This window comes from Rhincodon typus, chromosome 11 (assembly GCF_021869965.1).
Source record: "Rhincodon typus isolate 14 chromosome 11, sRhiTyp1.1, whole genome shotgun sequence".
Taxonomy (NCBI): Eukaryota; Metazoa; Chordata; class Chondrichthyes; order Orectolobiformes; family Rhincodontidae; genus Rhincodon; species Rhincodon typus.
Genome location: NC_063342.1, coordinates 26701041 through 26713503, shown reverse-complemented (window position 1 = coordinate 26713503; position 12463 = coordinate 26701041). Strand labels below are relative to the sequence as shown.

The window sequence follows — 12463 nt, the reverse complement described above, 5'->3', positions numbered from 1 at the left end:
GCTGATGTGCATCATCCATGAAGAAACAGCTTCTGAATCCAGATCCAAGAAGCTCCTGAATAATATTTTGCCCCTTAGGTGGATGGCAAATTGACTTACTTCACCAAGTTTTTCAAAAAAGATAGTCTTTATTCTGCAGGGGATCTCAATCTTTCACAAGGGCTTCCTTCTCCATTGTTCTGTAAATTTTAAAGATGAATTGCGTCCTTTCTTGCACAGATGTCTTTCTTAAACATAATATCATTACTCACTAATCATAACAGAAAGCATTCTTCAGCTAATTGTTCAGTGACTTTGCAGTTCTGAGTATTTCTGTCAAAAGAAGTTTTTTCCTTCTTCATTATATAGTAGTCATTGTGGTCCAGAGGACCATAGGGCTGCTCTCTCATTAGAGAAACAACTGGTGGCGAGTTTGACCTGAGAGTTACCACACCTCAGGCAAGGTCAAGAGGCAGCAGGATCTTCATGGTGACCCCGCATTGTTGGCATCGTTCTACATCACAAACCAGCTATACAGCCAGCTTAGCTAACCGACTCCCCTCATTATTCACTATGTCAGTTGAGGGAGAACATTGGCTGTTGGTATGGAAGAATATGGGAAATTCACTATAGACTTTTCTATTTAAGATTAAAGGCTCGATTGTGTCATATAATTACAGTCACTGGACTCTTAAGCCAACTATCTCGGAGTTAGTTAGTTTACTCCAATTCTTGTGTAACTTTGATCTCAGAGTTCCTTTTTATGCTCAAATGGAAGTTCAGTGTCTCTTGAAGCTTTATAGTTTGATTTTGTGTTTTGCTGCAAAGGAACGGTTGGTGTGTTTCCATAGATTATTGATGGGACTCCGTTTCAGACTTCTGCTTTTTTGTAGCTTAAAAAAATTTGGGGATGTTGGCTATGGGCATGATCCAATTAGATCTAAAAACTGATCTTTTTGCCTGGATTGCTGTTACTCAGCTCCTTGCCATTGTTGAACCATCATTTACATTTCTCCCAAGAAGAACGTCCCTTGGTCCTCCCTCACAGCTGAAGACTGCAGTGGTCAGTTGGGAAATTCCATACTGCATGATGAAATTTCCCATACAGCCTCTTGAAAATAGTCTTATGGCATTTTACATTGCTGGCTGGGCAGATTAATGTTGGTGTGGAATTTCCTTGCCACATTTGGATAAGAAGCAATGGCGAGAGCATTGCCCTTTTCCCCTTGTTGGTTGTTGTCTTCCCAGAACATTAGTAGGGTTGCTTGTGGGTTTCTTAAAACTAAAAGGTCTTTCTTCAACTGTAAAAATTCCTGTAGGGCATCACTACAATCTGATCTCGTACAAAGATCCTGTTTCAAGTTTCTATATTAGTAATAATCCACAAGGTGGTACAACCTCTTTATATAAAATAAAACACTGATTTTTCTTGATTATGTTGATTAGAATTTGCCACTCAGATGGGATTTGGTTTTAAACTGAGAGAGGTAACTAAAGCTTTAGAATCCTACGTATGTTGGAGTTTTTCCTACTATGTAACGTCTGGAAAGAATGGCAATGGCATTGCTGACAATAACGAAAACCTTATTCCAAATTTTATATAAAGACCAGTAGTAAAGCACAACAACGTCCACTAAATCATCTGTGTCATTGTACGCAAAAACAACCTGGTCAGTGCCCTTTGTTTTCTCAGGAGGTCAAGTTTAAAAAAAAATGGTTCCACTTCCTCACTTAAATTTACTATATTGGCTATAGTGACCAAAATGCTTCCCTTGTTTCTTGCACTTTTTCAGATGTACCACATACCTCTGATCCAAATGCGTAGGTTTCTTCTCCTCTTGCATGGTTATACTTTTTCAAGAAGCTGGTTTGCAGGAATTTACTGCGACTGATTGACCTTCTGAAGTTGCTTGCCACATAATCTGCCATAGGCTCACCCCAACCCCAAACTTTTTCGTCTTTTGAACGAGTCAGCTATCCCTCTTCACAGTGCAGTGCCTAGGCAGGTTGTGAAGATGGTCTTTTAGAGTTTTTTCATGTTACTGCTCCCTCCTCAGTATTTTCCACCACTTTTGGGGTCAGATTGGCAGATTGGCCTCATTACTTACCCATGAAATTTTACACTCACTCAGGTTAAATACATAGACCATTCCAAATGGCAGCACTTCAATGCCATTTCCTTCCATTCTGTGCATCTAGTCATGGCCACTCCTTGGTTAGTGATGTTCAGCATTGTCAATACTGATTTGCAGAACTATACTGATAGCTCTATAAAAATCTTTACAGATAATTTTATTTTACACTGTCCTGCTTTTATTTTTAAACCCTCCTTCTCCCACTTTCCATGGTTAGCAATTTCTGCTAAACAATAAAGTTCATTTCTACCCTAAAATTAATCAGTTCACATGTCTCCCTCTAGGGAATCAACTTGACAGAATCTTTTCATAACAAAGTAAAAACTCAAATTTTCTAGCAGCCGCCGCAGGTAGTTATTTCAATTTCGACAGTGTGTTCTGGACGTGAGACTGCCTCAGGCATATCTACAGTGTACTCCATTCACATAGATGGGCTAGGTTCAAGCTGTATGCATTTTAATACTTCGAACCTGACAGACTCTGACAGCAACTGTGAGCTGTTAGCCTTCAACAATTCTGAGCTGAGGGAATATCCTCTCATAACAGAAAAGAATATCTCAGGAATGCTAGTACTTGTCATAAATCATTAGAAAGAAAGAGTCAGCTAGTAACAACTATCAAGAGTTATCCATGCATCTGGAGGTCTCATCTGATTTGCCCAGGATGTATGGGAATGGTTTTGGACAGTACCTATGCCGCAGAGATAGGCAATTTGTTAATCAGTCTGAACACAGTAGCTGAAGCGTTAACTCAATACTAATCCAATGATTAATTAGTAAATGAAAATAAAAACTGTATATTGTGCCAAGTGGTGTAACATGGAGAAAATAAAAATCTTTAGCATTCCTTAGTGACGGTCTCAGTAGGAAAGTCTGAATCATGCCAATTACAGAAGCCAAAAGGAATAGTGAGAGCAGGAAACATACTGAAACAAGATGGGATTACAGAAAGGAGCAGCAGTGATCAGTGTATATTTAGTCTTGGGATGAGCAGTTGATTACATCTTGTCTGAATAAATCAAAAAGTCCAAATTTTTGAATTGCCTGAATGGAACTCATAAATAATGGAGGACACTGTGTAGACCACCAGGAATTCAGCTGCGTATGGTACTGTTTTCACTACACCACTGGGGATCAGGTACATACTTCCTGAACTAGACCACCCTGACTTCAAAACATACCCTCATCCCCAAAAACATACACAACACTAAACTTAAACACATTCTGTTCCCACATTGGACATGGAGGTCAATGGTGACAAGGCCATTAAACTGCTTCCTCTAAAACAGCCTTATCAGAAATCACCATGAAAAAGCTGACAAAAGATCCAATTGCACAGGGTAAATAGTTGAGAAAACATCTGTGCTACAATTGTATTCAGGTTAGAAGTAGGTGCAGTTGTTGGAGGCATGAAGAACTTTTGATTCTACAGAGAATGTACTGCACAAAGATTCCAGTGAATAATGTGTCGTACTGTCCCTCAACACAAACAAAGTCTTCAAAAAAAAAGCCTGACCATCAACAAAATGGCGCACAACTGATAGTGAACTAGGGAAAACCTGGATAGTTTGAAAGTAATATTCCAATTTGGCCCTTCAAGTTTGTTTGTCTTAGCATTTCGAAAAGATATTAATTACTGACACACACAGAGTCAAGTCATCCTCATAGTTAAAAAAAAATCAGAATGTCTGAAATACTCAGCAGGTCTGGCATTGTCTGGAGAGACAGAGAAACAATACTTTGCATGGCTGATGTTTCAGCAATTCGTTACCTTGCTCATCCCAAAAACTGGCATTATAACATGCATGCTCAATTCATGCTATTATTTGATAAATCTCTTCCCCAATAAGAGATCAGCATGAGGTAGCCCAAACATCTTAAATTATGTAATTCATTTGAATCTATAAATTCCTGGGTCAGCTGTACATAATATTCACGAACGTTCTTTTCTAGATAATTCTCAATACTCTATTAGTTTGTCAATTAAATCCACGTAACCTGTTAGCTGTGTATTATTTCGCACATTATATAGTGTCTCCTTCTGTTAGCAGGGAGACAGCTGCTAGGTTATCTCGCTGCCCAATTTTAACATGGGCCTGTCAATAGGGGTCCAACATGCTCGGCTACTTCTGAGCGGTTCTTTATAAGATTGGTGGAGGGGGGGAATGAAAGAAAAGAACCACAGGGTTCTATTTGCAAGTCAAAAAGGACACCCAATTGCTAAATTAGTTGGCGAAATCCCATGCAGTGCGGGAAGAGAAGAGAATTTCTAAAGAGAAAGGGATTCAACTATTTGTGTTTGCCTGAAGTGCAACATTCGTGGTCACCACTGCCCCTGCAACCTCATAGGCAATTTCCCCAGCCTGATTTAGAGTGTTCAATTTGGCAGGGATACCTATTGATAACCCACACTTCTGCTGCTAAGTTTTCAATAAGTCCACAGCCTCTATAACTCGGAACTATTTTGCCACCAGGACGGATGGCCTAAAGTCAAATTCTGCTTCCGAATTGAAATTACAGAGAGAAAATCAGAGAGAAATTCACCAACAACATGCCTGATGTGATCGTACATTTGATTTTTCAGTGACTTTAAGAGCAGCATATAGGTTTGCATTTGTTATCTGTGATTGAATCAGGAACTGCAAGAAAAAAAAAATCTGTCAAGAAGTGAAAACCTGACAAAAGAAAGTGTCATGTCAACAAGTACTTTGTACTGTGAATTTATGAATAAGCCATTTTGTTATCACTTGGTCAGTACCATGATTGGATTTTAAAAGGTGCCTAGGGGAGGCCATGGTATTATCACTGGATTGTTAATCCAGAGACCCAGATAATGTTCTGTGGACCTGGGTTCGAATCCCACCATGGCAGATGGTGGAATTTGAATTCAATAATAAAAATCTGGAATTAAGAACCTAATGATGACCATGAATCTATTGCTGATTGTTGGAAAAACCTATCTGGTTCACTAATGTCCTTTAGGGAAGGAAACTGCCATCCTTACCTGGTCTGGCCTACATGTGACTCCAGACCCACAGCAATGTGGTTGACTCTGAACTGCCTCTGGATAATTAGGGACAGGCAATAAATGCTGGCCAGTGATGCCCTTATCCCATGAATGAATAAAGATTAAAAAAAATGAACCAAAATGTTGTCTAATCCAATTGATTGCACAATATTTTCCACATTGTTTCACTGTAATCTTAATGAACATTCTACTTCAATCATTAGCAGTTTAACTCATTATCTGTTACATAAAATACTTCCTTCAGAGTCAAAGCATTAATCTCAGCTGCCCAATCAGAAAATAGAATCAGAGCCATACAGCGTGGAAACAGACCCTTAGGTCAAACCAATCCATGCCGACCATGTTCCCAAGCCAAATTAGTCCAACCTGGTTGCACTTGGCCTATATCCCTGCTAACTTTTCCTTTCATGTACTTATCCAAAATGTCTTTTAAACATTGTAATTGTACCCACATCCACCACTTCCTTGAGCAGTTCAATTCTACACACTAACCTCTCTGAAAAAGTTGCCTCTCATGTCTTTCTTCTTTCTCCTCTCAACTTAAAAATATGGTCCCTAGTTTTGAACCATTCCACTAACCCCTCCCCCTCCCCCCCCAACCAACCTTAGGGAAAAGACCCTGGTCATTCACCTTATCCCTGTCCCTCATGATTTTATAAACCTTAATAAAAGGTCACCCCTCAACCTCCTATGCTCCAGCGTGAAAAAAATAGTCCCAGCCTTTGCAGTCTATTTTTAATATCTCAAACCGTCCATTCCCAAAATCTCATGAAAGATATATCGCTGCCCAATCCTAAAATCTCATGAAAGATGTATTGCACAAATTTCCTTGGTTTTTAAAATGTCTTCAGCCACTTTAAGTCATTCATTGGATGTGGATGCCACTGGGTAGGTCAGCATTTATTGCTGGAACTTAATTGTTAAGAGTAAACAACATTGCTGTGGGTCTGGAGTCACTCGTAGACCAGACGAAGTAAGGGTGGCAGTTTCTTTCCTGAAGGACACTGGTGAACTAGATGGGCTTCCCTCCCCCTGCAACAATCAACAATGGTTTCATGGTCATCATTAGGCTCAATTCCAGATATTTTTTAAAAAAAAATTGAATTCAAATTCTACTATTTGCCACAGCAGGACTCAAATCCACAGAATAAATACAGATAATCAATTGTTACTGCCAAAAATAAAGAGGTTTTTTTTTTTTTTTTTTTTAAGCTGAGACTCTGCTGCTAGCTGTAAGCATTCCCGAATTGCTCTTTGCGGTTTGTAACAGGAAGCTCGTGGCTGGGAGATTGACAGCAAAATTGGTCAAAAGGTAACTATGGTACTTTTACCTGATTAGATCAGAAACAAGTGATGGAAATTATAGGACAAGGTGGCTGGGCAAGCTTCCCACCAACAAGGATAGTCAGTTGGGAGATGACTAGTTCGTTGGAAGTTCACCCCCATAGTGACAAGCCGCTGAGAGTGGACTAATTTGCCTAATTGCAAGACTGCAGCCCACCCACCACCCCCCGCCCAATTGAAATGGATTCCTGCCCCCAGACTTGCTAACCAAAGTCATAGCGCTGGAGCTGTTGGGACAACAAGTCAAGTAGGCCCATGGGGAGGTCCAATTGAACCTAACTTTAAGCAAGGCCGAGGTCTTGGTACAGGGAGGATTTGGAAGTTTTAAGGTGGTGGGTTGGGGCATAGACAATAGGAAGGAAAGGTTGCCACTATCTTCAGAGGAAGTGTCACTGATGGGTAAAGGATAGCTGCTAAAGACCCACTTCCTGACTGCTGTTTTATAAAAGGTGACTCTAAAAGAAAGCATTGCATTCCCATCCATCTGCCAACAGGAACCATATTTTGGTGCTGGCAACACAGTTATCAATATACAGGTCCCTTTTTTTAGAAAAGGACATAGTGGACAGGCTGCCGATTTTGGGGATGAGAATATGGAAATGCTAGCCACCCCTGCTATTGGAAGATAAACTGCTTCAAAAAGGAGATGCACAAGAATAATAAAGCCTTTAAATCTCTATTCCACACAGAGTAGAATGCATCATAAGAATCTTTGTTATGCCTAGGGCTGTCTCCACGGTTTGCTGGAGGTTATCTTCATATGATCTTCCTGTTTTCATAATTCCCACAATGATCTTCCCTCAAGCAACCCAAATGAAGTCATCATTACAGTAGATTGATTTCCCATACCAATTGGAAAGTGAACACCCAAATGGATGGTTTTCCACCAACCCCATTCCTGGTTTAGGACAATGGTTAGGCCACTTTTGGAGCAGTGTGTGCAGTTCTGGTCTCCCTGCTATAGGGCAGATGTTGTGAAACTTGAAAGGGTTCAGAAAAGATTTACAAGGATGTTGCCAGGGTCAAAGGGTTTGAGCTGTAGGGAAGAGGCAGAATAGGCTGAGACTATTCTCCCTGGAGCATCGGAGGCTGAGGGGTGACCTTATGGACGTTTATAAAATCATGAGAGGCATGGATAGGGTAAATATACAAGGTCTTTTCCCCAGAGTGGGGCAGGGTGGGGTGGGAAGAGAAGGAGTCCCAAACCAGAGGGCATAGGTTTAAGGTGAGAGGGGAAAGTTTTAAAAGGGACCTAAGCAGCAACTTTTTCCAGCGTGGTGCATATATGGATTGAGCTACCAGAGGAAGTGGTGGTGCTAATACAATTACAACATTTTAGAGGCATTTGGATGAGTATATGAGTAAGAAGGGTTTAAGAGGGATATGGGCCAAATGATGCTAGATTATTTTAGGAAATCTGGTCGTGATGAACAAGTTGGACCAAAGAGTCTGTTTCTCTGCTGTATATCTTAATGACTCAAAATCAATTAGAGGGCTCTTGTCTGTAATGGTAATATCCCTACCATTAGGCCAGGGTACACGAGCTCATGTCCTATTTCCACCAGAGATATCTCATAACATCTGTAAACGTTGGTTAAAAATACAATTTTCACTGAACACCTTCAATTATAACAACTTTTTAAAAGGCAGTTAAAAGAAGTGTTTCCCAAAGGTTGAAGATTAATCTTTCATTTTTAAATAGAATCCCAGACAAACTTGGAAGGTTGGCAACTGTAGTGAAGTTTTTCAACTCAATTTTACATCTCAGTCGCTCACCTTGTTTCTGCGATTTGGTGAGTAAAGGCTTTGAGTTCCCATTGCAGATGTTATGGCTTAGCTGCAAAATTCCTGAGGAAATTGACTTTTCCCCAAAGAAATGCCACTGAGGGGAGACCACACCGAAGTTTCAAATTCTGCACCTTCATAAAAGGGCCTTTGTTTAAACACTTATTAGAAAAAGGAATGGGGGAGGGAGATTGGAAGAGGTTCACAAGGTTAAATTAGAAGATGCAGGGTACCACATTGCCTGGACTAATTAGCCTCTGCTGACCTTTCAGTGTAATTTGTTGTATCTCCTTGCAGCAGTATCTGTGCCAGGTAAGCAAGACGATTAAATAAAGCCAAATATTTTTTTTTCCACGCCTGTCCGAGTATACAGCACAGCGCACGGTAAGAAGACACTCTAACATCTGGATCTATGTATAGAATTCTGACCGAAAAATACTGTTACACAGCAGGGAACTCACAGATTATAGAACTCTACCTCAAATTATAATTTTTTGAAGTCTCTAGTTGCAAAGTTGTTAACAGTTGCCTTTCAACCAGTGTTACTACTGCGCTGCATAGCAATCTGCTTCAGTTAAAATAAATTTCTTTTAATAGAAAGGGAGATACTTTTGTGAAAGATTTCCAGGTACTTCCCTATCCTTCTCATTTCCAGTCAGCATTCTTATATCAGTGTCTGACTATTTTGTAATATTCTGACATATTTGTACATCAGGTAAGCTGATAGTAATGCCCTTAAAACTAATTGCTGGGAGAAAAAAGATTGTAAATCTTTCTCTCTTTGTTTGGAGGAAAGTGTGCTACTCATAGTTCCTCCCCTCTCCCGATCTCTCGGGTGTAGACGCTTACAGTGCAGACTAAACACACATTACCTGAGGTCAATCCACCTTTTAAAATCATTCAATAACGAGTAGAAATAACAGAAACAATGACTTCAGACAAAATCCCTGGCGGAACTAGTTTTAACTGCGGGCGATCGGATCGTTAACAACTTAAAACAGCAGTGTTTAAGTGGCAGCAGAACTCTTACCTTAGGCTGTGCGTGATGCGAGGAAAGATGCTCACTACAGCAGCGAACTGGGAAAATGTTCTGCTCGGCCCCTGCCAGCAATTTATTTGGCTTATATGCGCAAATGGGAGGAGCTGTTCACTAGCAGGAGGTGGGCAATTGAGAAGGCAGACAAGTAGTTTGACGGGCACACTGAAAACATACAGAACCTCTACTTTTTGGAGAGAGAGACAGAGAAGAGCTAAAGGTACAGAACAGCTAAGAAAGCGGTAAAGAAATGAAGAGGAACGTTTCTGTGTAAAAAAAATAAATGCGTTACGCTGTTGATTGATTTAGAAGCACTTTAATGTTATGAACACAAACATTCCTTTGCTCCCTCCCATGCATTGCCACAACCGATTCGAAGCAGCTCCGTTACATTTTTTGTTCAACGAGCAGCTGCAGGTTTTACATGCTTGCGTCCGTTCGATTCGTAACTGCTTTGGAAAGAATACTTTGTAACGAAAATGAAGTAAAATACTATTGAAATATTTTCGTCCAAAAATTCAAACAAAATAGGCTGTCTCTGACTCATGGAATCAAAATGAAATAAGCAATAGCATTTAATCGAAATATGTTTATCGGTGATTGAACTAACGATTCAATTAAGCTCTGTATACATGTGACAACAATGGAACCGCAATGGGTGTTATGATTTGATGTACTTAAAGTATCGTAATAGTGTTATTTTTCTGCACATTTACAAAATTAATTATTCATAAAATTAATGAAACTCATTGCATGGAAATGTCTCCTAAAACATGATTGTCACGTTATTACATTTAACGTATCTTATAGTTTTAATTTTAAAATACACAGTTTGGTTCATCAGCTAATATTGCAGAAATTACCCTTTTTCCCCACTAACTATTGTAAGCGTTTATAGAACCCAAAGTTTTACTGTAAATGCCCGTATTGGCTGACAAAATAGAAGGAATTACCTGTCAATATGTGTGCAAAGACTTTAATGAGAGATTATGGCAGGCATTTCAACTGAAAGTGAATGATTTTGTGTCGTTTCTTACACATAGTAAACTATCAGTAACCCACCAACTTAATTCTATTATTTTCCCCATTTACCCACAGTACAATATATATGCAGTAAACCCCGTGGGGTAGGCAGGTTAGGCTATTTGAATATATTAAGTATGTATTGAGTGTCCTTTAGCCCTGATTAATTATTTATACATACATTTACTCATTGTATTGCAATGTTACTGTACCACACCTGTACACCAGAGAGTTATTCAACCTGGACCATATTGCTTCATTGCTGTAGGCCTTAACTTCTATTACTTAATAGTATCTGATCTGATAGGGCAGTGAAGTTGCCCCTGTATTAATCTTTAATGGATTCCTCTGAAGTCAAATCTTCTTTGGAATGTAGTATATCTGACAGACTCATGAATAATTCTAACAGTGATTCTGTCTCTAATGAGTTGTAATTTCAAAGTTCCATTTATGCAGTTTTCCACCATTCTGTGGAAATCTTTATGAATTTATCTATGGATTCTTCTGGATGGTTAAATTTTGCTCTTTCAAGCATATTATTGATTCTCAGATTAAAGTTCTTATAAAAAATCATCTGAACTTCTTTGAAAGTACCTGCGTTTTCTTTTATATTTTGGTGATTTATAGCATCATCAGCAATACACCCCATTGAATACAATTGTTTACTTGTGCACCTTAAGATTTACTATGCAATTTTGAAGCAATTCATATTAAAAACTGTTTTCTTCAAGATGTCTAATCCTGTGGTTTATTTAGACAATCTCTGACAATAAATTTTTGAGGTGGTATTATTACTTCTGTTTTCTTAATGCGATTATTTATTCTTTAAAGCTATTTTACATTAGTAGCATCTTAATATTGTAATTTTCTGGCATTTAATATTGCTGTATCTCAATGTTGCAATTCTCTTTCAAAATTCCTTTAAGGTTCTAAATGCTATTATAGTAATGCTATATTTTCTAATACATGTTCAGATTTTTTGTTAGACAATGCTGGGCTATTTTACTTTGTTTATGTTTTAAATTCTACTGACTACTAATCTGTATCTCTGTACCACTTGCTCGGGGCTTTGCAATCAAAATGGTGGTGTCCTGCCATCTGCAGGCAAAATGAAGATTTTCCTGACTTCTGCAGCCCAGATGGAGTCTTTTCATTTCCTCACTTGAAAAATGGATGTTTTTCCACCTTCCGTGGCCTGATGTACAGTATACATCATTTTAGCACATTTTTCAAATAAACGTCAGTGGCTGTAGTCTTAGCCAATCCTTTCATCAAACCTGTGGTTTAATTTATGTTTCTTCTGAATTTAGCACAATCTTAATTTTTTTTCTATGTTCTTCCATTAATTAAATTGTGCTTTTCTCACCTTAAATGTGCTCCATGACATTTCCAATGCTGTACTGTTAACATACATTAATTCAATGACACTTGACTTCTCTACTGAAGCTCTGTCTCTCAACGTGTGCTGGCTGTGACACTGATGCTCATTGTGAACAGTAAAAGCTCCTTTTTTATCTTTATCCTTCTCAATGTGGTCCTTTAGCTAAAGCTTTTCTCTTTTCTGCCTACAGGGATCTTTACATTTATTGACACAGGCCAAAAGCAGTTGTTGCCCAACTGAAGCTTGCATTGAGACTGCCCCTACAGGTTGTTTTTCTTTAAGAAATCCTTACCTGCACAGTGTGTCAAATTTTTTACTCTCATGCTAACCAACATTGTCATTTCTGTGATAACACAGTGTAGAGCTGGAGGAACACAGCAGGCCAGGCAGAATCAGAGGAGCAGGAAAGTTGACATTTCAGGTCAGGACCTTCGTTAGAAATGGGGGAGGGGAAGGGAGCTCAGAAATAAATAGAGAGAGGAGGGGTGGGCCTGGAGAAGATAGGTGGTCAGTGAGGTGGGAGGAGCGGATAGGTGGGAGAAAAGATGAACAGGTTGTGTCAGGTCAAGGAGGCAGGGATGAGAGGGAGGGTTGGTCATGGGATAAGGCCGAGGTGGTGAGATTTTGAAACTGGTAAAATCCACATTTAGGCCATTGGGCTGTAGGCTTTCGAGGTGGAATATGAGGTGCTGCTCCTCCAGTTTCCAGGTGGTGTCATTGTGACACTGGAGGAGACCCAGGATGGACATGTTG

General features: G+C 39.4%; 1 protein-coding gene across 2 annotated transcripts in view; it reads right to left on the bottom strand.

Annotated features, from left to right (window-relative positions):
* col8a1a (collagen, type VIII, alpha 1a) overlaps positions 1-9361 on the bottom strand; it is a 141692-nt gene extending 132331 nt beyond the window's left edge. The window contains exon 1 of one of the 2 annotated variants that reach the window (XM_020511015.2): positions 9301-9361. The gene's annotated coding sequence lies outside the window, so the exon portion shown is untranslated. The remainder of the gene's footprint in view (positions 1-9300) is intronic. The other variant, XM_048602499.1, reaches the window with a different exon arrangement.
* Positions 9362-12463: the final 3102 nt, after the last annotated feature.